Source organism: Giraffa tippelskirchi, chromosome 11 (genome assembly GCF_054371585.1).
Source record: "Giraffa tippelskirchi isolate mGirTip1 chromosome 11, T2T-mGirTip1v1.2.pri, whole genome shotgun sequence".
In the NCBI taxonomy this organism is placed as follows: domain Eukaryota; kingdom Metazoa; phylum Chordata; class Mammalia; order Artiodactyla; family Giraffidae; genus Giraffa; species Giraffa tippelskirchi.
In genome coordinates, this window is record NC_137285.1 from 54,968,377 (window position 1) to 54,995,521 (window position 27,145).

General features: G+C 36.2%; 2 long non-coding RNA genes across 2 annotated transcripts in view; one reads left to right on the forward strand and one right to left on the reverse strand.

Moving 5' to 3' along the window:
* Positions 1-27,145, reverse strand: part of LOC145527005 (uncharacterized) — a 111,404-nt gene that overhangs the window by 61,608 nt on the left and 22,651 nt on the right. The window lies entirely within an intron of this gene.
* LOC145527006 (uncharacterized) lies at positions 378-26,332 on the forward strand. The gene is made up of 4 exons (XR_014069399.1): positions 378-615; positions 11,296-11,424; positions 16,369-16,506; positions 25,191-26,332. It is a non-coding gene; the product is annotated as an uncharacterized LOC145527006 (long non-coding RNA).

Below are 27,145 nucleotides of genomic sequence, written 5' to 3' on the forward strand. Positions count from 1 at the left end.
CACTACACCAACATTTGATGGACTCATTGTGTTTCATTGAATGAAATAAATACCACCACCTCCCTTCCCCCCAGCTGCTGTCCATTTGGTCCATGTTAGGCTTTTGTTGATTAATTACAGTTTGGACTAAAACATTCCTTAGACCCAGTTCGCATCTCTTTTTTCACAGTGGCAGTTCTTAGTGGCCCCTCCAAACATCCCACAAAATTCTAATTTTTTTTTTTTCCAGAATCTATGTGGTTTATGGGAAGCCATTCCCTTCCTGTATCTAGGGATAAAGCACTTAACCTAAGCTAAGCCAATTGATACATTCCATATTCCAGCCATAATGTTTGGCTCACAATTGATTTTATGACCTAAGATAGTCGAATCAGAATGAGTTTCAGGACTTCACTGGAAATTCTGAAACATGGTCTCTTTCTTTCTCCAGCAAATGTGGTGTGCAGAGGCAATGCCAGGAACTGCTGCAGTCATTTTGCTACCATGTAGCAAGGCAGCCTGAGTACACAATTGTCACACTGAGAAGGACAGATCTTACACCCTCACAGATAGCCAGCCTTCTGATTGAACCTGAAGCCTGTCCAGTAATTCCTCTTTATTGTTTAATCATCTCAGGTAAGCTGAAGTCTTACTGATACACAGTTTTAGCGTGACCTCTAATTCTTAGCAGGAAACTTCATGTACAGGCTATCTTCCACTTACTCCTCCAGATTCACTCTACCCCTTTGCTCCCTATTCTGTGCCTGATGAGGCTGAACTGTTTTGACCACATTAGTCGGTATCCTTACCTCTGACTTCCAGCTGGACTTGACCAATAGGAAGTACCAGCAGGTGATCAGAGGCAAGCAGGGGGTGGATTAAAATCAAGCTATATAATTTCCTGGACCCCTCTTTGTGGGGTCACTGCAGACTGGCTGGGCCCCTTGGCTGAAGGTCAGAGCTCTGGTCAATTGGTCTCTCTGCACAGAGTATTCTCTCTTCCTGTTTGATAACCACATCCTCCTCTTGCCTTTCAGTCTTATGTGGGTAGGGGTCCTCAGCGATGCCAACTAGAGAACTGCCCCATGTCTGTGGCTTCCCTGTGCTCTGAGCAATTGAACCATGTCATCTGGTTCCTGCTGAGGCCCTGACTGACACATCTTATTCTCTACTCCACCAACAAAAAATGAGGTCACACCTCCCCACATCTTCAGTCATCACCTGGAGTACCCACACATACTTCAGCTCTGTGTTCCGAGATTACTAGGGAAGATGCAACAGGTTCATACCTCTTTTCTTTCTCATGGGCATAGCAATAATCATGCTTTTCCTGCATGTCTTACCAGGAATATTCTAAGAGTCAGATGGATGTAAATGTACTTAGAAGAGCTGAGTACTGTACATACACGAAGCATTGTTACCATTACTGTTGTTACTACAGAGATAGGTCAATCCAAGTTCTAACTGTAGTTCTAATGAAAGGTGTTTCAATGCTCTCTCTCTCTTTCTCTTTCCCTCAGTTTAAGTGCTACTGCCTAAGCACATACAGGCTTCCTTGGTGACTCAGCAGTAAAGAATCTACCTGCAATGTAGGAGATGCAAGAGATAATGGGTTCAATCCCTGGGTCAGGAAGATCCACTGGAGGAGGGCATGGCAACCCATTCAGGTATTCTTGCCTGGAGAATCTCATGGACAGAGAAGCCTAGTGGGCTATAGTCCATGGAGTTGCAAAAAGAGTCAGACACGACTGAGTGACTGAACCACATCAACAAATACATATATGTGTTCTATCAACAGCTGCAGATATCTCTAATTCCTGGCCACATACTTCAATCAACCATCATTTTCGTACAAATCATACTTGTCCTTCATGTCCTTCCTTCCATGGCTGGTTATGTGATGGGATGAGGATGAACTTTGGAGCCTTTCAGATTTAGCTTCAGGTTCTGTTCTATCACTTCCTCATACTTGGTTAGCAGGGAAATCACATCGTCTCTCTGAACCTTAGTTTTTTGTCAATGAAATGATGATGATGGAAAGCCTGGATTATTAAAATAATGTCTATACAGGGCCTGCACTGATGTTCTTCCCTCTTCCTTACCTGGCTCCAGGAAAAGATGTTGAGCAATGGTGCAGCTCACATTTCTTGGACCTGAACCAGCAGGCCATGGCTTATCTTATGTATGAGGGACAGGAAACTAGAATGCCAAGAGATGGACTTTGCGCTAAGTGTGGCAAAAGGCCTGGGAGATGACAGCATGTTCAGGTCAGAGAGGGGACACTCCCTTTGATTGAAGCTTACTGGAAATCACACACTGTGGGTGGGACTAACTGGCCACGGGAACCCTTCCCAGAAGTAATCCATGTGATCTGAGGACATTTTACTGATGAGATTAAGATGCCATCATGAAGCAGCCAACCTAAAGCACAATTAATGTCTAACCAGCTATAAACTCGGATATTGTAATATCCTGCGGATGTCGATGGAAGTGATGATATTGGGTGATGGAAATACTAGTATTTTTGGAACATCTACCTTAGGCCTGGCCCCTTATATATGTTATCACATACATTATCACACTGTAGTCCCACATTAAGCCGATACAATGGACATTAAGATGTTTATTCCACTCGACTGATGGGAAACTTGATATTCCAGGAGCACATAGCATGTAAGGAGCTCTGGATCAACTTCTCAAACTCACAGGAGGCTGGAGTGTATAATATGTGTGACTCCTGCTGTTGTCAGTCACCAAGTGCTGGACTGGAGCACACCAGGCCTACCCTGTCCCTCACCGTCTCCCAGAGTTGGCCCAAGTTCATGTCCATTGAATCGGTGATGCCATCCAACCGTCTCATCCTCTGTTGCCCTGTGCTACTTCTGCCTTCAGTCTTTCCCAGCAGCAGGGTCTTTTCCAATGAAAAACCAGGGTATGACTCTAAGGCCAAAAATTTAGGTGCACAAGACACGTACCAACTTTATTCTTAAGTAACTTAGTTTAATTTCTATTCTGAGTCAGCATTCCATAAGGATGGCAGACTCTTAATCTCTGCCAGTTTGGACTCTTGGTTTCTCCCTTACATGGCATTTTACCTGAGTACCGACTTGATCTGGCTTATGTAATTTTATTGGTTATGTGGATTATATGGTTCCAAAGCATTGGTGGCAGCAGTTACGGTTGAAAGAAATCCAGTCTTCATTGAGGGGGTGGTGGTGGGGGGGGTGGTCAGGGAGGAGTCTCTTCCTCCCTGAATGGTCCATTCAGGTTGTCAGGGAGACAACTTTTGTTTTCATCTCTTCAACCCTTCAAATCTAGTGAGTTCCTCTCAACTATTCCTTTTCCTCCTTTGGATGCATGAGACTCAGTCTGTTGCTGCCTCATCACGATAGCTTAGACACCGAGGCTATCTGCCTACATAGATCACAGAGCTATTTAACCTCTGTTATGATGGTACCTCCCCAGGATTCTGCCCAGTTTCTCGGCCTCAGGTCTCTTCTGCTATTGGATTCCATAATCCCAGCTGGGAGTTTGGCCCTGGCTCACGTCCCAGTGCCCAACCTGGAGAGCAGGGCACAGACAACCACCTATCCTGGGTCACACTGCTCTCAAACTCATCATTTCCGCTTTAGTTCTGTTCTTTCACCAGATGTAGTGAATCCTTTTTTTGGGGGGGTGGGGTGGGGCGGGATTCCCAGGAGGCGTTAGTGGGAAGCCACCTGCCAATGCAGGAGATGTAAGAGACACAGGTTCCCTGGGTCGGGAAGATCCCCTGGAAGAGGAAATGGCAACCCACTCCAGTATCCTTGCTAGAGAACCCGTGGACAGAGGAGCCTGGCAGGCTACAGTCCATAGGGTCGCAAAGAGTCAGACATGACTGAAGTGACTGAGCACACACACCCACAGTGAATCCTTTTTTAGTTGGTAAGAAAGGTGGTCAGAGAAGGCCTGTTCTTCACTGCTCTCAAACCTTGCCATCCTCGTTTTTTTATTCTAAGGAGCTAGCTTTTGAAACACAACCCTAAAAGAGTTTCCATCTTTTTCCTGTTTTCTGCTATCACATATCTTCCCTGAGCTGATGAATTTCTAATGGTTCAGCTGCTTTCTGTGTTTTTTTTTCTGTCTGCGCTGCTCGGCTTGCGGGATCCCCACCCAGGGATTGAACCTGGGCCCGCGGCAGTGAAGGCACTGAATCTTAACCGCTGAACCACCAGAGAATTCTCTAGCTGTCTTAATGGCAGGAAATGCTAGGAAACAAACGAAAACTCTTTCAAAACTATTATCTGTCTCTGTACAAATGACTTCATGTTTTAATTTAAATACAAGAAGAAATAGAACTGCAAAGTGGATCAGAATCACACCTTAGTCAATTTTCCCTCTGTTGACTGAGACATGTTTTCTTTGTGGACAAGACACATGGCAAGCCAAATGATCATTAAATTTGCTGTCAGAGTAATTAGAGACAAGTGGAGAATGGGCTGAAATGCCTCCTTGAGAAAGGCCTGAATGGGACAGAGACTTACATACTGACCTTGGGAGCTGGCCCTCAGGTGGGGCTAAATTCTTAATTTCCAAACCACACTTTCCTTGGCTCCACCATGCCCATCTCTCTTTCAGTTTTACCATCACTCTTTCCTTGCCTCTCATTTTGGCCCTCAGGTCTCTCTAGGAAGGGCATGGTAGAGCTGTGTAGACTTTAATTTTCTAAAAGTTGTACATCTATTTCCCGCCTGCTAAAGAGAGACTGCATACAGGTAGCTTATCTGAGCTTGAGTGTGCCCCAGACACCTGAGTCTTGCAATTCTGGGCAACCTCATGCATTCTTGGTGTGTTTTGAAATGAAAATATGTGCACATGGTTAACACACACACACACACACACACACACAGGGAGAAAGAGAAGAGAGTACAGCATAAAAGTCTATTCTTCACCTTTGATCTCCCCACTGAACTTCAACTTAGTACTTCCCATTTCTCAGAAGCAATCATTCTTGTTTGTTTTTGTTTGGGTTTTTTGTTTAATTTTTTAAACTGAAGTATAGTTGATTTAAACATTGTCCTAGTCTCTGCTGTACAGCAAAGTCACTCAGTTAGACACATATATTCTTTTTTAGCATTTTTTCCTATTATAGTTTATCATAAGATATTCAAGATAGTTCCCTGTGCCATATATTAGGACATTGCTGTTTATCCATTCTAAATGTAATACATTTGCATCTATCAACTCCAAACTACCCCCCCCACCCCCTTCCCTTTCTCCTTCCCTTGGCAGCCACAAGTCTGTTCTCTAGGTTTCTGTTTCATAGATAGTTTCATTTGTGCCATATTTTTTATTTTTATTTTTTGTGCCATATTTTAGATTCCACATATAAGTGATATTATATGATTTTTTTCCTCTTTCTGACTTATTTCACTTAGTATGATCATCTTTAGTTGCATCCACGTTGCTGCAAATGGCATTATTTCACTCTTTTTATGGCTGAGTAGTATTCCGTTGTATATAAGACTCCTCAAGAAAGAACTGAATCCCATATATGACGGAACACTCAGTTTGTACAGAATCTGCCTGCAAAGCAGGAGACTTGGATTCGATCCCTAGCTCAGGAAGATTCCCTGGAGAATGGAATGGCAACCTACCCCAGTATTCTTGCCTGGGAAACCCCATGGCCAGAGGAGCCTGGCGGGCTACAGTCCATACGGTTGCAAAGAGTTGGACATGACTGAGTGACTAACACTTTCGTATATGTACCACATCTCCTTTATCCATTCATCTGCTGATGGACACTTAGGTTGTTTTCATATTCAGGCCATTGGGAATAGTACTCTATGAACATAGGGTGCATGTACTTTTTTGAATTAGAGTTTTGACCAGGTATAATCCCAGGAGTGGGGGCGCTCAATCATATGGTAATTCTGTTTTCAGTTTTCTGAGGAACCTTCACACTGTTCTCCATAGTGGCTGTAACAACTTATATTCCCATCAGCATGTAGGAGGGCTCTCTTTTCTCCACATTCTCTCCAGCATTTACTTGAGGATGATATTTGTTACTTTAATAATGGCCATTCTGACGGGTTTTAGGTAGTACCTCATTATAGCTTTGATATACATTTAATAATTACTGATGCTGAGCATCATTTTATGTGCCTACCAGCCATTTGCATATTTTCTTCGGAGAAATGTCTATTAAGGTCCTCTGTTCAATTTTCAATTGTGTTATTTTGGTTTTTTGTTGAGTTGTATGTATATTTTGGAGACGGAGCCCTTGTCTATTGCATCATTTGCAAATATTTTCTCCCATTTCATAGGCTGTCTTTTCAATTTTGGGTGGTTTCCTTTGCTGTGCAGAACTTGTAAGTTTGTGTAGGTCCCATTTATTTATTTTTGTTTTTATTTCTGTTGCCTTGGCACGCTGGCAAAAGAAAACATTGCTATGATTTATATCAGCGAATGTTTTTCTTATACACAAGGCAATCATTCTTGCCAGTTTCTTGTGAGTCTTTCTAGAGACATTTATATCACACATGGGCTTCCCAGGTGGCACTAGTGGTAAAGAACCTGCCTGCCAATGCAGAAAACGTAAGAGTTGTGAGCTTGATCCCTGGGTTAGGAAGATCCCTTGGAGAAGGACACGGCAAACCATTTCAGTATTCTTGCTTGGAGAGTCCCATGGACAGAGAAGCCTGGAGGGTTACAGTTCATAGGGTCACAAAGAGTCGGACATGACCGAAGTGACTTAGCAGCAGCAGCAAATCTTACATACACTCCACAAATTGTAATATATTCTGTTAGTTGCTCTGCCCCCTGCCTTTTTCACTTCATAGCGTATCTACCCGTTATGTTTTGGGTGTCTCATTCTCAGCCCTACTGCTGAAACTACTCCACAATCACTACATATGTAATTGTTGCTCCTAACCTTCTCTTTACCCTCCATTCATCATTACATCCATCTTCAGAGGAAGTTATCTTCCTTCCTATTTGAAGTCACCATTGTTTGAGGACAAACCACTTGGTATACACCATTAACAAATCACTTGAAAAAGCTCCGAGAAAACTTAACAGTACCACAAACATGTGACTATTTACAAAGTATTTTCTTAGTGATGAACAGAGCATAAAGGCACTCACATCTCTTGAAAAGATAGAGACCTGTCTTTGTCTCATGTTTTTATTCCTGTGAAAAGTGAAAGTGAGAGTTGCTCAGTCATGTCTGACTCTTTGCAACCCCATGGACTGTACAGTCCATGGAATTCTCCAGCCAGAATACTGGAGTGGGCAGCCTTTCCCTTCTCCGGGGGATCTTCAACCCAGGGATCGAACCCAGGTTTCCTGCATTGCAGGCGAATTCTTTACCAGCTGAGCCACCAAGGAGGGCCAAGAATACTGGAATGGGTAGCCTTTCCCTTCTCCAGCGGATCTTCCCTACCCAGGAATTGAACGGGGGTCTCCTGCATTGCAGGTGGATTCTTTACCAGCTGAGCTACCAGGGAAGCCCTTTTATTCTTGTACCTATAATATATGACCATGTCTAAGACCAAAATAATGTCCTTTAATGTGCTATGACTAGAAATCTGACAGTCCCAAGTTCTGAAAATGGATGCTGAAGTGGCTTACCCTTTACATTTAAACTGTTTCTACTCGAATAATATGAATTGTTTGTAAACCTACACATTAAGATGGAAGACTTTGTTTAAAAAGAGACATTTCCTTTTAAGAAATATCATGGACTGTGCTTTATCGCATAGAAAGAAAGAGATCTAATTGTCCAGAAAGAACCTTTGAATTCCTGATTTTGCATGCTGGAGACACTGCGGGACAGGGTGGTCCTTGGGGGAGGGTTGTCTGGAATAGTTGCCATATCTCCTTGTTGGACAAGAGAACCCACTGCTATGTGGGCCCTTGGTACCTCCCTAGCTATTGGTGAAAAAGCCAGGCTTTAAAGATTCTGCTCTGCTTCTGCAAATCTATGCACACTTTACATGAGAAACCTTGTTCTTGAGAGCTTTATGCGAAGACTGACTTTAGCATTACTTCTTCCTTCACATCCTGCTCTATTTCACTCTAAACTTGGCCTTTGGGGTCAGACAGACTTGGATTTGGATATCAGTTTTGCCACCGATAACTGTATAACTGCATAAACTTGGACATGTTACTCAACCTTTCTTAGGCTTGGTCTGAACATCCATGATGATGGGATTAATGGTATCGACCTCACAGGAAGTTTGTGAGCACTGAATGAGATAATATACATACAATTATTAACAGATAGCATCAATACCTACTCAGTGTTGAGTAGTTCTTCATTCAACACATATTCGTTGAGAGGATAGTGGATGTCAGAAACATATTTCAGGAGGAAGGTGAACTTTGCATTAGAAATAAAGACTAGGCACTGAAGGTGGGGAGCAGGGCCCCAGAAGCAAGGTGAGAAGTGTTCTTCCAACAGCGGGAACAGTGAGTGCAGATTATACAACACGAGTGAGGGTTGCATTCTAGGAGAGGAAAGGGGACGAGGATGACTGGACCAAAATGCAAGATAGGAGATGGCCAGGGGTGAAGCTGGAGATCTTCACAGAGGATTTATAGGTCAGGCCAAGATAGTTCCATTTTATATATGTAATATATAATATTCATAATATATTTAATGTACTCTCTTTGGCTGGGCTGGGTCTTCACTGCAGTGCGTGGGTTCTTTGTGGTGCCGTGTAGGCTTCTCTCATTGTGGCACGTGGGCTGAGTCTCCCTGTGGCATGTGGCATCTTATTTCCCCAACCAGGGATCAAATACATGGCCCCTGCGCTGGAGAAAGAGATTCTGAACCATTGGACTAGCAGGGAAGTCCCTGCGTTGTCTACTAAAAGCTGTAGCTAGCCCTTATTAAGCTTATTCAAGTGGAGAAAGAGATCCAAAGAAGGAAAATATTTGCCAATGACAAAATAATTAGTGCGTGGCAGAGCACCGAAGTATTTTAAGTAAAAAGTAACATGATCAGATTCTGCCTTAGAAGTAACATGAAGGCATCAGAGTGGAGTCTCCGTGTGTGGAGGGCAGTGGTGGTGGGTAGGAAGGCTGAGAGGCAGGGAGGCTGTGGAAGTAACATACATGAAACACAATGAGATGAGACACTCGGAATCAGAGAATGGGGGGGAGTCTGAAGTGTGCCTTCCTCCCCATGGGGCATGGCGGTCCTGGATCCCTCACTGGTGACGCATCCATCAGCGTCCCAGGCTTCAGGGACTTGGATGTGGACTGATGGATTCAAAGCAAGGGCAAGGCATGAGAATGACAAGGTGAGGAGAAGGAAAGACGAAGCCAAATATACCCTGTGGCAGGTCAAGCAGGAGATGGGAAAGGAAGGGAAGTTCAGTTCAGTTCACTTCAGTCACTCAGTCGTGTCCGACTCTTTGCGACCCCATGAACCGCAGCACACCAGGCCTCCCTGTCCATCATCAACTCCCTGAGTCCACCCAAACCCATGTCCATCAAGTCGGCAATGCCATCCAGCCATCTCATCCTCTGTCGTCCCCTTCTCCTCCTGCCCTCAATCTTTCCCAGCATCAGGGTCTTTTCAAACGAGTCAGCTCTTCGCATCAGGTGACCACAGTATTGGAGTTTCAGCTTCAACATCAGTCCTTCCAATGAACACCCAGGATTGATCTCCTTTAGGATGGACTGGTTGGATCTCCTTGCAGTCCAAGGGACTCTCAAGAGTCTTCTCCAACACCACAGTTCAAAAGCATCAATTCTTCGGCACTCAGCTTTCTTTAGAGTCCAACTCTCACATCCATACATGACCACTGGAAAAACCATAGCCTTGACTAGACAGACCTTTGTTGACAAAGTAATGTCTCTGCTTTTTAATATGCTGTCTAGGTTGGTCATAACTTTCCTTCCAAGGAGTAAGCGTCTTTTAATTTCATGGCTGCAGTCACCATCTGCAGTGATTTTGGAGCCCAGAAAAATAAAGTCAGCCACTGTTTCCACTGTTTCCCCATCTATCTGCCATGAAGTGATGGGACCGGAGGAAAACATCAAATCCCAAACATGTAGCCATCTCCCTCAGGGGATGGGAAGCTGTTTTCAGGTATCTGTGTACTTGTTTAACATAAAGCCACGGAAAAGGAAAGTCAACTCTACTGTCTATACAGAGGCTAAAGAGAGGCCACTTAGTCTAGCTGCCTTGAGTCAGGGACTTGGGAGGTTGTATTTTTGTTTATATTTGATCTTGGCTGGTCCCCTTATTTCACTGCTGTCAATTTCCTTATCTCCACAGTAAGTCTATTGAGTGCCTGTGTGTGCCAGATATTTTACATGTGTCTATTCATTCACACTGTAAGAAAGATTTCATCTCCATTTTATAGAAAAAGGAAACTGTAAAATGTTTGTGGAGAGATTGGATGGTTTTGATATGTGTAATTGTACCAGAAGAAGTTCTATTACTGTATTGCATTGGAGAAGACTTTCCTAAGCAAAATTAAAACCCACAAGCTTATGGATAACCAACAAGGACCTACTGCATAGCACAGGGAACTCTGCTCAATATTTACGTAACAATCTAAACGGAAAATGTATCCATTACAGCAAAATGAATCACTTTGCTATATACCTGAAACTATCACAACATTGTTAATCAACTCCAATACAAAATAAAAAGTTAAAAACCCCACACGCTTTTAAGAAAATAATTACAAATTACTCTCTATAGAAATTTTAATTGCTGATATTTGAAAGACACTAAGACAAGTTAAATGTCAAGTGACAGGCTGAGAGAAATCATCTGCTCACATATATCAAGCAAAGTGTCAGTATACAAAGAGCACTCACAAATCAATAAGAAAAATCACAAATGACTCAAGAGGAAAAAATAAGCAAAAAATATAAACAGGCAGTTCAAAGAAAGGGAGCTATAAATAGTAAAAAAAAAAAAAAAAAAAGAAAAGATGTTCAACATAACTAGCACTAAAGGGAAAAATCTTATTTTTAATATTAAAATTAGCTGTCACACTTTAAATTTAGATAATCACATTTTTAATTTCCAAGAACAGTAACTGATCCTTTTTCACAGCCACCTATTCTAATAGGTACAATACCTAGAACATTTCTCTGCTTCTAAATTAAATCAAGTTTCAAACTTAGGCCCACCTTTGCAAATATATCTCTAGGGAAGGCTTTTCCCTAAACCCTCTAGATTATGATAGGTTTCTTCAGTGTGTACCTTTGTATTATGATTCAATGATTTGCCAAGTTTGTGTTCATACTTGAGAATTGTTTTAAGGTTTATTTTATATTTTATATTTATTTATTTATTTGCTTATTTAGCTGCATAAGGTCTTAGCTGCAGCATGCGGGATCTAGTTTCCAGAGATGGAACCCAGGACCACTGCATTGGGGGCACAGAGTCTTAGCCACCGGACCACCAGGGAAGTACCAAGAATTTTTCTTAATGAGGTAATAGTGGAAGAAAATAATAAATTCCTTTTCAAAACAAGGAGACTCAAAACTCTGAAACTGCAATGAGCTGAGCTCGGCATTAGGCTGGCACCTCTGTCATCACCTCATCGGACTTGCACACTAAGGCCTAATATATATATATATTATATATATTATATATATAATACAAAACTGATTTATATAAATATAATACAAAATTTATATATATCTAAAATGCATATATTACATATATAATAAAAAACTATATAATATCTAATATATATAATATGATAAATAATATATATATCATATTATATATACCATTAAAATATATATAATATAATATATAATATATTATCATTATTATAAAATATATTATATAAAAATATATATCATATATATAATATATATACAATACAATAATATGTATAATATATTATTTATATATATTTATAAATATAAAAACTGATTTCTATATATAAAACAAAATTTATATATATATAAAATATATATATATTATATATATATAATAAAAAACTATATTATGGATAATACAATATATAATATATGTAATATAATATAACATTATATAATATACAATATTATATATTATAATATATTAGGATATATATAATATATTATATTATATATAATAAAATATATTAAATAATATGATATCTTATATATGTATAATAATATATATAATATGTATAATATAATCATAATACATACATAATAATATATAATATATATTATATTATTATATATATAATATATATTAGATACATAATATATTTTAACATATAATGCATATAATTTATATATTTATATTATATATGATATATATTATATATCATATATAATAATATATTATGATATATAATAATAATATAATATATATTATATATATAATATAATATGTATTATATATATAATATATTATTTATACATTATATGTTATAATATTATATATTATAATTATATATTAAATATAATATATAATTATAATGTACAATATTATAACATATAATTCATATAATTTATATATTTATATTATTATTAATGATATATATTATATATTATTACATATTATATAATATATAATATATACTATAATAGAATATAACATATTATAATATTATAATATATATTATAATACCATATAATATATATTATAATATGCATATTATAATATATATATATTATAATAATATATAGTACATAGATAATATATATCATATATATCATAAAATATATATTATATATATAATATATAATATATATCACATATAATATATTGTTATTATATATTAATATTATTATATATCTAATATTCAATACCTAATATAATACATATAACATATATAAGATATAACGTGTTATATTACATATATGTTGTATATATTACATATATTTATTTTATATTATATACTATATGATATGTCTTACATATATTATATATTATATCTAATATATTATATATATTATAAATGATATATATCTATTTATAATATATATACAATATATTATATGCTATAGCTCATATAATTATATTTATATATATAATTATATATTATATATTATGTTATATTATATATATACTATATATAATACTATATTGTATATCATATGTAATATACACACATACATACATAACATATGTATATACTATATGTATGTATATAATATACACATATATGTATATATTGTTTATATGTATATGATATATAATATATAGGATAGTATAATATAATCTATACATATATACATAAATACAATATATTTAATACAATACAATAATATATATGTATATAACAAACACATATATGTATAGCATATGTATATACATATATCATATATGTATATATGTATGTATATAACATATAATGTATACTATATCTATATATATAATATATACAACATACATATATAACATATAATATTGTAAATATATGTTGTATATATTTTATATTTAATATATTTAATATTTTATATGATATACTATATTATATATAATATATATCATATAATATTATGTATTATATGATATTATAATATGTTTTATTATATAATACAACATATTATATATTATATAATATATAATTATATATAATTGATATATAATATATAATATAGGTATAATATATAATATTATATAATATATAATATAATAATATATTATATATTATATGTATAATATATATAATAATATATTATATATAATAGAATATTATATAATATATTCTATTATATATTATAATATTATTTTATTAATATATATATCATATATATTTTATATATATTATATATTGTACATATTATATAGTAGAATTATATATTATATAACAGAATTATATTTAATCATAGAATATATAATTCTAGTATATATTATATATTATACTATATAATTAGATATATTATTTTATATTATATAAGTATTATATATATTTATCTAATAGTTATATAATATAATATATCAAAAGATAATAATATGTATCATATATATAATGATATAGAGAAGGCAATAGCAACCCACTCCAGTACTCTTGCCTGGAAAATCCCATGGACGGATGAGCCTGGTAGGCTGCAGTCCATGGGGTCACGAAAAGTCGAACACGACTGAGCGACTTCACTTTCACTTTTCACTTTCATGCACTGGAGAAGGAAATGGCAACCCACTCCAGTGTTCTTCGCTGGAGTATCCCAGGGATGGTGGACCCTGGTGGATTGCCATCTATGGGGTTGCTCAGAGTTGATCACGACTGAAGTGACTTAGTAGCAGCAGCAGCAGCATACAATGATATATGTTATATGTATAATATATATATTACTAAATAAATAGATAAATTATTATTAAATAAATATATAAAATTAAATATATATAAAGTTAAAATACATTATAGATTATATTATATAATTATATATAATGATATATAGCATATTAAATATATATTATTATATATAATATATAATGTACTTATTATATATTAATATTATTATGTATTATATAGTAGATAATACATCATTTATAAATATATAATACATATATAGTATCTATATATACATATATTATATGTATATTACATGCACATATACATATATATACATATACATGTATATGTATACATGTATATACATATACATATGTATGTACATATACATGTATATATGTACATATATATACATGTATATATACATGTAATATACATATAATATGTGTATATATAACACAATTTGTGATATATATTATAAATTATAATATGTAATATATATAGTACATTATATATATTATATATTATACATGTTATATATAATACACTATATGTTACATGATATAATAATTTATAATATAAAATATACAACATATATAACAAATATATATATTTTATAATAGATAGTATATATATAGTATATGTATATATATTTTATATACACACACACACATAAAGTGAATCATTTTGCTGTATGCCTAAAGCTAACACAACACTGCATATCGACTAAGTTTCAATAAAAATTCTATATCCTGTGTACATAGCAATATTGACCAAATATATTTATATTTATATATTTCTATTCTAATATATTAAATATATTATATATTTATAAATATATGATATAATATATATTATGTAATAATTAACATATTATATATTAAGCTATATATTAAATAATATATATAATTATTTATTAATATGTATATTATCTTAATTAATATATGAATATTAATAATATATTAGATATATTTATATTCATAAACACATAGTATATTATGTAATATTATATAAGATATTATATAGTATTAATATATAATAATATATTAATAGAATATTATTATATTCTATTAATATATTAATATATTAATATATATTATATTATATAGTATATATAATGTATATTGATAAATATAAATATATATAATATATTTAATATGTTATAAATATAAAGCTAAATATAAAGATAAATAATATAAATATATGTAGGTTATATATTATTTATGTATAAATAATATATATTGATATATGTAAATATATATTATATGTCATATAATATATAATATATAATAAATATTGTATATTATAAACATATATCAGTACAATAATATATTATATATAATTATAACATATTATATATAATATTATGCATAATGTATAATAAATTATATATTATATAATATATTATATAATATATATTATATAAATTATATGTAATATATAATATATTTGGTGTAATAAAATATATAATATATATAACATAATATAATATATTATATATAGAATTATATATAATATATTATATAATATAAATATATAAATTATAATAAATTATATATTATATATATGTATATATAATATATATACACACACCCATCTGTATATAAACTGAATCATCCTGCTGTATGCCTAAAAGTAACACAATACTGTATATCAACTATATTTCAATAAAAATTCTACCTCCTGTGTACATAGGAATATTGACCAAATACCAAAATTATAGCCACTTATCATATGACCAGTCATGAGCTGACTGCTATTTAGCTTTTACCAACACTTCAGTTGAAAAGCTTGTTATCTGAGAGCAACAATCAAAGGGGGCTTTATCAGGTTCTATTTCTCTTTCTCTCCAAGGTCTATCCCTGAGTAAAAGTATATTCCCCAGGAAGCAATATAACTAGACTATGTAATCTTAGCTTCCCCCAGAAATAGCTTTCTGAGATACAATAATTTTACTCTCTCAACTTTTATAGAAGTTTGCTATACAAAGAACTTTTTCTGACTAGACCCTAATGTTAAAATATAGTCTAGATTGTACCCTAATATCCTTTATGAAAATATTTCTTTTTTTATTTAGTAAAAGAAAATACACTTTTTAATATACTCATTTTGGTATATGAAAGTTTATTACTACCATGTTTGCATCATCAAAACTTTTCATCTTAGTCTTTTTTTCTTGCTTTTGCATAAGGCCAAGAGAGACACTGGCTACTTTGACAATATTAAAATGGACTCCAGGAACGTCACTAAGAGCATGCTGTTTTGTACTCAAATCCAGCAACCAAAACTTCACTGTTTCCTGCAGGAAAGTTCAAGCAATCATCATCGGGTAAGAAGCTGTTGAGTTTCTTGCTCTTCTTGATCAGTTGGCCCCTGAAATACTTCCCAAGGCCAGAATTTACCTGTTTGGCTTCAACTCTGACATTTTCTAGCAAAACTCCCTTTGCATGTGAGGTGCTTCCAAAGGGGCTGATCGTCAGGGCTGGCCCAAATGGGCTTTCTTGTACCATTTTTCTTGCCACTTCTGGTCCTGATGTGGCTGCAGAGTTTCCTGGCAATATGAAGATCTTGACACTTGCCCATCCCATTGATGCTGCAGGCCCAAGGGAAAAATCTGATATACATTTTTTTTCCCAATTGTGGTAAAAGATACATATCATAAAATTTACCATCTTAACCATCTTAAAGTTTAAAGTTCAGTAGTGGCAAGTGCATTCACATTGATATGCAATCAATCTCCAGAATCTTTCATGCTACAAAACCAGAACTCTATACACATTGTGCCGGTATAGTATGGTATTTTATGTGTCAACTTTTATGTGATGATATTTTATGTGTCAACTTGACCAAGCACAGAGCCTGACCATGTGATTGAACATTATTCTGGATGCTTCTTTGAGGGTGTTTTTGGATGAGATTTACATTTAAATTGGTAGACTTTGCCCAAGCAGACTGCTCTCCATAATGTGGGTGGGCCTCATCTAAACAGTTGAAGGGCTACATACAACAAAAGATCAACCTCCCTCAAGAAAGAAGGAATACCTTCAGAAGACAGCCTTCAGATTTAAACTGCCATACTGGCTTTTCCCTGGGTCTCCAGCCTGATGGCCTACCCTACAGATTTTGGACTTGCCAGCCTCCATAATCTCATGAGCCAATTCCTTCAAATAGATCTCCAGTATAAACATCATATTGGTTCTGGTTCTCTGGAGAACCTAATACACCCATTTAACAACAACTACCCCTTTCTGCCTCCTCCTAGCTCCTGGTGACACCATTCTACTTTCTGTTACTATGAATCTGACTACTCCAGATACCTTATATAAGTGGAATCATATAGTAGTTTCCCTTTTGCAACTGGCTTATTTCACTTAGCATTATGCCCCCAAAGTTCATGTTTTTGCCATGTGCCAGAATTCCCTTCCTTTTAATGCTGAATATTATTCCATTGTGTGTATATACCTCATTTTATCCATCTGTCAATGGACACTTTGACTACTTCCATCTTTTGGCTGTTGTGAATAACACTGCTATGAACATGGGTGTATAAATATCTCCTGGAGACTCTGCTTTCAATTCTTCTGGGTATATATATATTCAGCAGTGGAATTGCTGGATCATATGATACTTCTATTTTTAATTTTTTGAGGAATCATCGTACTGTTTGCATAGCGGCTGCATCATTTTACATTCCCACCAACAGTGTTCAAGGATTCCAATTTCTCCACATCCTTGCCAACCACTTGTTATTTCCAGCAATAATAATCCTGCAGGAACCCAAAATAACCCTCAGTAGGGGTCATTTTTGTTACAGGATAGTATTTTGTATGTGTGTGGTAGAGGGAATACTGATATAGATTTGATCTTAGAAACTATGATATTAAGACTTGATTCCTACATAATTTAGGCAGAATCTACATGATATGAAAACAAGTAGTTAGACGTGAAAAATTGTGTCAACAAGTTACTTTGACCGGTGGTACTAAATGATCAAAATGGCAGGTTTCATTGTTTAGGATTTCATTCAAGCAGCCTTACTCAAGGTTTTTCTTCAGAAAATGTACATAGATAATTATAAATGTCACTGAGTCATTCTGAGTGGTAAGCATTTTTAAATTCAGAGAGAGTTTCTAATGTAAAGCAAGAAGGCGAGCCAAATCAGGCCTGCAGACTTATTTGACTTGGCCTGCACATTTGTTGGCCCACACATTGTTTTTAAAAGTTTTGAATCAGTTGACAACTTTTTAAATGGAGCGATTTCAGGCAAAAAAAAAATCTTGATTCTTAGCTTCTTGGGAAAAAACTAGCTGACCTGGCAAGATGGGGCCCTTCATTCCCACATGGCAACAGTTGGCTGAGGTTGAGCAGCAGCTGCCCTTCCGCCCGAGCCTCTGCTCTCCAGTTCTGCACAGTCCCCACCCGCCCTGACACAGGAGAGGGTGTGCACACCCAGGCAGCAGGCTGTTCGTTTTGTCGGGAAGCGCGCATAACCTCCTGTAACGTCTAGTGGGACATGAGGCCCCCCGTGGGTGCTCTGAAGTTGCTGGCTTATTCACTGAATCTGGTTCTTCATGTGCTAAAATTATTTAGGAACTTTTGCTTTCTCTCTTGGTGGAGAAAGAGACCGTAAGACGATGGCTTTAAATAAATGGAATACAAAAGGAAAAGGACTTAGACAATGAGAGACAGAGAAACGTGTGAAAAGAAAATAATCATGTGAATGTAATTTTTTACTAAGTAATTCGTCCTTGAATTCTTTTTCCCATGAAGGAAACTGGGGCACCCAGGAAATGTTTCAGGTGAAGCCCTCTGTTTAATACAAGACAGAACAAGGGGCAGTTTACTCGCTGCCTTACAGTGGCAGAATTCTGGAGTTAACATAGAGATACAGAAAACCAGGACCATATGGTTGGCTAGATCACAGCTACTCTCAAGGCCACCCACTGAGAAAAAGATTCAACTTACTATGTCTTAGCACATTAACTCCTCCTTTTTAATTACTGAGGCACTTGCAGAAGTTCTTTTACACTTTCAGGTGATAGCAAATGAAAAACGTGTTAAAGAAAAATGCAAACAGCACTTGTCTCTCTTTGGTGATTGTGTTGACTGGGAGAAAATGAAAGTCTTACGGAAGATGTGCCCTAATCTCCAACTCAAAACATCGACCCAAGAAAACAGTTATTTAGGGACTTTCCTGCGGTTCAGTGGGTAGGACTTCATCTTCCAAGGCAGGGGGTGTGGGTTTGATCCCTGGTCGGGGAGCTGAGATCCCACAGGTTGCTGTCGTTGATTAGTCACTAAGTCATGTCTGACTCTTGCAACCCCATGGACTGTAGCCCCCCAGGCTCCTCTGTCCATGGTATTTCCCAGGCAAGAATACTGGAGTGGGTTGCCATTTCCTCCTTCAAGGGATCTTCCTGACCAGGGGATTGAACTGTGTCTCTTGCATTGGCAGGCGGATTCCTTACCACTGAGCCACCAGGGAAGTCCAGATCCCATATGCCTTGTGGCCAAAACCCCAAACATAAAATAGAAGCAATATTGTGATGAATTCAACAAAGACTTTAAAAAATGATCCACATTAAAAAAAATCTTAAAAAAAAAGAAAATAATTATTTAAATTTCTACTTGCTATTATTCTACGGGCCAGAGTAAGTCATACAGCCAACTCAGAGTTAGCCTGGAAAGGGGCTATCTCAGGGTGTGGGTCTAGCAGGGTGTGCTTTCAAGACCAAGGACCTGTTCTAGAATGGATAAATAGAAGCTGGGTCAGCACCCAGTCTGAAAAAAAATAGTAGTTGATCCTTATTAAAATTAAGTTTTAATATTTTTATCCTTTTTATTAAAGATCATGTTCACTTAAAACATGCAAGAAATATGGAAATTACCAAAAGGAAAGATAAAAATCACCCAAAGCCCACAGTCTAATTAAAATTATTCTTAAAGTGTGGTGTACATGACTCCAGGAACCTCTCTGCATATCTACCTCTCCATTTAGAAGTGGTTCTGACCCGCTTACAAGTACCTCCAGAGACAGTAGAGAACAGTAGCCTGGACTGAACTTGAATCATCTTCTATTCTCCTAGAACAGTTTTTTTTTTTAATTTTATCAATCTATTTATTAGATAATAACTAAACATTATTGGGCTTCCCTGAAGTCTCAGATGGTAAAGAATCTGCCTGCAATGCAGAAGACCCAGTTTCGATCCCTGGGTCAGAAAGATCCCCTGGAGAAGGGAAGAGCTACCCACCTCCAGAATTCCATGGACAGAGGAGCCTGGTGGGCTACAGTCCATGGGGCTGCAAAGAATCAGACACGACTGAGCGACTCAGCACACACACAAACTTTATTGGTTACTTCCTTTAAGCCAGGAACTGGGCTAAGAACTTTCTGTATAGCAGCAGTTCACTAAACCCTGACAGTAACCTTATCAGTCCATGTTTCTGTTAAGGGAATTGGAACTTAGAGAGGTTAAGAAGGTTGCCAGAGGTCACATGGCTAGAGAGTGGCAGAGTCAGAATTTGCTGAACTCAAACAGCCGTACCCTAGGTGTTGTTGTACTGCCAGAGAGGAAACCAAAATTTTAATTTTCAAAGAAATCCCTCCCTCCACCCTCTCTGGGTTTCAGCCACAGAGGCATTCCCTTAGAACAGATTTTAAATAAATCTGTTTTTTTTTAAATAAAAAAATTTTAATTGGCATACAGTTGATTTATATTATATTAATTTAATGTGTATAGCATAATGATTCAGTATTTCTGCAGACTATACTCCATTAAAAGTTATTACAAGAATGGCTATAATTCCCTGTGCTGTACAATACATCATTGTTGTTTGTCTACTCAGTTCTTTGAACTCTGTTGGCTAAAATGCCTTGGCTCACCAGAGTTGGCGAACCTATGGAGAGAAGGGAAAGAGACAACCTGTATCCGTTGAAAATATCAGCAATAAAGAAAAAGAGAAAAGAGAGGAACAACAACAAAAGTGGTCAAGGATGGAGAAGTCTGATACATCAGTGGAGATGTTGCGATATAAGCAGGGCTAACTTATCAAACAGGCACAGTACTGAGGGTTCTACAATACTTTTAGAGCCCATGAAAATCTTTTCATTCCTTTAACATCAGAAGAAAAATGAACTCTTAGGTCAAGGAAAATAGTCCAACTTAAAATGTTAATATATTTATCATTATATCAATGCAATCATAAAATATATCTTATAAATGTCTTTTTATAAAGGAAGGGGCCCACCCTAGGCACATTTGCCTTCAGAAATCCTGCTCCAGACATCCTAATTTTCAGTTCAGGTCTCTCTGCACAAATGTGCCATAGGAAGGGACAGATATAGGGTAGAGATCAATATAGGAAAGAATGCAATAAAAATTAAAAATATAAGAGGTTTTATAATTGACCAAGTATTTCCCCAGGCATCAAACTTCCTTTCTGATGTGACATTTAGGTACCAAAAAGAAGATTAGGCAGCTCAAGAGGGCATGAGGGAAAGTGAGTAGACACTGCTGGGTGCCCAACTAAAAACAGTTTCGTTGACAACCTACTAAAATGAGAGGAAAAATTTGCAAATCATATATATGACAACATCCAAAATATATAAAGACCTCATAAAACTCAATAGCAAAACAAACAATCCTATTAAACATGGGCAGAGGATCTGGACAGACATTTTTCCAAAGAAGACATACAGATGGCCAGTAGGAACATGAAAAGGTGCTCAGCATCACTAATCATCAGGGAAATGCAAATCAAAACCACAGTGCAATATCACTTCACACCCATAAGAATGGCTTTTATCCAAATGAAAAGAGACAACAGATGCTGACAAGGATGTAGAGAAAAGGGAACCTTTGTGCGCTGTGGAGGGGAATGTAAATTGGTATAGCCACTATGGAAAACAGTATGGAGGTTCCTCAAAATATTAAAAGTAGAACTACCACCACATGATCCAGCAATTCCACTACCAGATATTTATCAGAGAAAATGAAAACACTAACTCAAAAAGATGTATGCATCCTCCATATTCATAGTAGCCTTGTTCACAACAGCCAAACATGGAAAGGACCTAAGTGTCGACAGATGAACGGATACAGAAGATATGGTATGTATACACACACACACACTGGAGCATGATTTAGCCACAAAGAGAATGAAATCTTGCCATTTGTGATAATATAGATACATCTTGAGGGCACAATGCTGAACGACGTAAGTCAGACAGAGAAAGACAAATACCATATGATCTTACTGATACATGGAATTTAAAAACAACAATAACAGCAAAACATCAAGTTCATAGATACAGAGAACAGATTGATGGTTGCCAGAGGTGGGGTGGAGATAAGTGAAACGGGTGAAAGGAGTCAAAAGGTACAAACTTCCAGTTATAAAATAAACAAGTCCTAGGGATGTAATGTACAGCATGGTGACTATAGGTAACAACACTGTATTGATTGCACATTTGAAAGTTGAGAATAGATCTTAAAAGTTCTCAAGAAAAGAAATTCTGCAACTATGCACGATGACAGTTTAATTAGACTTACTGTCTAACATGTATCACAAGGTAATGATTTGATACTTGTATATATTGTAAAATGATTTGCAATATATACGAATATATACCTGAAACTGATATAATGATGTATGTCAATTATACTTAAATAAAAAAATAATTAAAAAAAAGAAATTTAAAAAAAGGGAAAGAAAGCTTCACCAAGTGGTTTACTATTAGATGTATTAGATGTTTCACTTTCCTTTGTTATCACGTTCTCTAAAGATAAATAAGACACTAGAAAAACAGGATTGGTTTAGGCCCTTTGCAGAAGTTAAAACTTTCTCATGAAATTTAGTAATATTGCTTGCTGCTGTTACTGTATTTAAAGAAAGGCTGCAATAAAATTTAGTAATGGCTTAAGGTTCTTCACTGATAAATGTGTGCTTTCTAAAAATAGCTTCCGCATAAAGATTGCTTTTGTTTTTTATAAAACATACATACACAAATATGTGTATGTGTGCTATATATGTATAAATGTGTATATGCATATACACCCTTTTGCTGTTTGTCTATAAATTAATTTTACCCTGAACCTGGACTTGTGATTAGATAGGTAGCACCACATGAGTCATGCAAACAAAAAAAGACATGATCTCATAAGCATTATTTTAAAAGTTTACCCTATTATTCAAAAGTCTTCATGATTCTAGAAGCAGCAGTCTCGCCTCCCAAACGGCCAACTAAGGGAAATGAGATAACTACCCTTGCAAAAGCGTAAGGAGAGGATAGTACTCCTGGGAGTCAAGATCTGATAATCACACCCCCAAAGTCATGATGATCGAATCTGAGACAAAGCCCATACCCAAATCTAACCCTCCAATGTCAATGATGAGGTCCATATTAATTTGGACTAGGGTTTGCCTGAGATTCACTTTATGTAGATCTGAGAAAGCAATAACAGGACTTAGCTTACAACAGACACAGAAGCATATTTTCCTTGTTAGCTGCAGGGGAGAATAATGTACAGGAAAAGGTGACGTAGTGATTGTCTCACTTATTCTCTCCCAAATGAATAGCCTTCCACACCAAGGATGAGCTCACTCACTATTAGTGGAATAACATCTGGTGAGCAAGAACCCCCAGCCGAACATGCTGTTGGTTTGGGACTATATTTAACCGACAGAAACCTAACTATTGTTGCATGTATCACATATGCAGTCCAATTATACTGTGAAAAAAAATGTCAAGTGGTAAGGAAATACTCCTGAAAGTATTTTAACATACAAGATTTTTCCTTATGAAGCAAGGCATTAACCTGTTCCAAAAGAGATCCTAGGCTATTATTAGAGGAGAATATCTTAGACATATGACAGGGGCCTTCTCCTCTTTGGCTGAGGCGTGGATGCTTGCCATAGCTATCTAAGTTTAAATTTCAAATCATGGATAGGAATCTCTCTCCTTCAATTTCCCTTCCCATTCTTAATTTCCAGGCAGGCCTGCCACACTGACGATGGTGAATTTTGCAGTGTAATTTATCTAATAGATTTACTGTAAATGATGAATCACCCTAGTATTTAAATCTAATGAGTAATGCTGTAAGTCAATTTTGGTTTTTTAAAAATGCAACATAGCTAAGGTCATCAGTTAAATGTGCTAATACAGAGTAATGTGGATGTTCGGAACACGCACAGTTGGTCCTAACAGTCATGAGGCTGGAATACTCTGGAATCTGCTATATGCCAAAGCCTTTAGGGGAGATTGCTCACTTAAAATCATGTTTTTGGAACAAGAGATAAGAATTTTATTCCATCAGGACTTGGGAAACTCTCTCAAGTTTAGGCATCTCTCATAGTTTTACCCTGTAAGATGTAGTAACACTTTGCTGTGACGAGGCTAACAAGATATTATTATTTGTATATAAAAGACTGATTATAAAAATAAGGTCTATTTACTGAAGAAAATGTGAGAAACTCACAAAAGCACAAAGAAAATACAATTCATTCTGATTCTAATCACCCAGTCCTTTTTGTGTACGTCAGTCTTTTTCATTTGAGTATGGGTAAGCATTTTCTTTTTACGTTATTAACTATTTTTCTACAATCTCATTATAAATGACCATGTAATATTACATCATATGGCTATACCATAATTTATCAAATCAATGCCCTGTTGGACACTTAACACACTTCTAATTCCTGTTATTATACTAGAATGGGTTGCCATGTCCTTCTCCAGGGGATCTTCCCAACCCAGGGATTGAACCCAAGTTTCCCACATTGCAGGCAGATTCTTAACCTCTGAGCCACCAGGGAAGCCCAAAAATGCTATTATAAAGAAGACTGTGGTAAAGATCTATGTCACTAAATCTATGCACACAGTGGTGATCATTTCCTTAGGATAAATCTGTAGAAATAAAACTGCTGAGTCAAAGTGAATGTTTTTAAGGGTTTTGATTCCTGTTGAGAAAGACTTTATGAGGGAATAAGAGATCTGTTTCCTTCTTTGTACAGGGTATCCCCAAGACCAGATGCCCAGATCTTCTTCTTCAGTCTACCTCTGGTTCCTCAACTACAAATCAAAAAGGAGAACAATGATACTTATCCCACTTAAGGACTTACATTTAGTTCCTTATTTAATCTGCACAATCATCCTGTGAGATGGGTCCAGTGACTTGGTGAAGTTCAGACAGCCTGTAAATAGAGAAGCTAGAACTTGAACCTGAATTTCCTGTCTCAAAAGTCCATGCTGTAAAACCACTAAGCTACAGAGTTCCTTCCATGTCTATCACTTATCCATTCGTATTTTCTTTAATTTGACAAACTGCACAAGACCTACTGTTCTGGTATAGGAGATACAGTGGTGAACTGTGAAGTCCTTGACCTCAGGGACTTTCTAAGTGAGGAGACAGATGGTATGTTATAATATCAGGTAGGTTCTATAAAGAAAGATAAGGCAGGGAAGAGGGATAAAGCGTGACAGGAAAGCTGTTTTAGATAAGGTGATCAGAGAAAGCCTTTCTGAGTGGATGAAATGATGAAGGGAGGTCACAGGGGTATAAGGAGGACAAGCTCTCCAGACAGAGAAGCAGTGGTACCAAGACTCATGCCTTGGGTGTGTGGGGGTACCACACAGAGACTGCTGGGGCTAGAGTGCAGCAAGATGCTGAGGAGACTGTATATACTGAGTCTGTGAGTTCAGTCTCAGCAGATTCGGGGGTGAGAGGCGTTAGAGATCAGAGACACAGCTGAGAGACACAGTTGAGCTCCCAAGGCTAGGGGAGTTGACTGATATTGCCTCAACAGTTCTGAGGAAAAAATGGCCAACTACACATTATTCTTCTATTCTTGAATTGCTTGAGGTAGCTGGGCGTTTAGGCCACAGTATTAAAACTCTAGCCCTCTATGTCTAGGAGCAACCCATGTGATCATATTTCTGGACTCAAACGAAGAATTTAAACCCATGGATCATTCTACCATATTCATTACTCATCCTCTCCAGGCAAGGGGCAATGCCTGCTCCACATACCACTGCCTATAGAAAGGAAACAATTATTTTGACTTGAATGACCTTGCAGAATTAGGAAATCAGCCATTCTGACATTCCAAATGATGTAGTTATTAATCACTTTAGAGAATAAACACATCTATCTGGAGACCAGCTGTTTCCTGGTGTCATTTAGATTCTTCAGTCCCCCATGTTCTGCTGCAGGAAGGAATCTAACTTCCTTTCCATTCTCGGGAATGTGTCTTTTGAAAATTAATTTGGGATTCAATTAATGTATTATGCATTATTAAAAATCCAAGTGTTCTTACAGATGAATTTCTAAGAGTATAGTAACAATATTATTGCTTAGCAGGACTTGCCTGCAGCAAAGGAACTGGGTAACACAGTGCTCTCAGACACAAGAGATGGGGAGTAATTTGAGAGCTTTCATGGTTCCAATGTAAAAACCCATGAAACTTGGTGCATGAAAGAGCTAGAGTCCCTTAGAATCATCCAGCTTCAAAATTTAATTCACTCTATATTCTATAGCAGAGGGGTGAGAATCTGCTTTAGGGAAATACTCCAAAAGTTACTTGGGTGGCAGGTGCATCCTGAAAGCCTGGGTACCTGGAGACAAAGAAAGAGCAGTCCTAGCTATAGTTCTCTACACTAAACACCTAAAGGTGGAGAAAACTGAACAGATAGGGAATATCAGAGAGCGATGGGTGGAGAAATACAGGGATGTATCTTAAAATCTTTTAAGTTGTAGACTATGCGGTGTTCTGTTTTATGATCTTTTTATTTCTGTGATATAGATCCTCCCTTTACCATCCCAAATCTTTAGTGAATTCTACTCTATACATAAATGTCTTGTGAGAATGCAGTGTAGGTGTGAGCCTGTGTCCTTTGGGGATATACGGACTGAGCTCCCCATTTGTGTTTATGGGGTGCAGAATAGGGAAATTGTGTGCCACATGGCAAG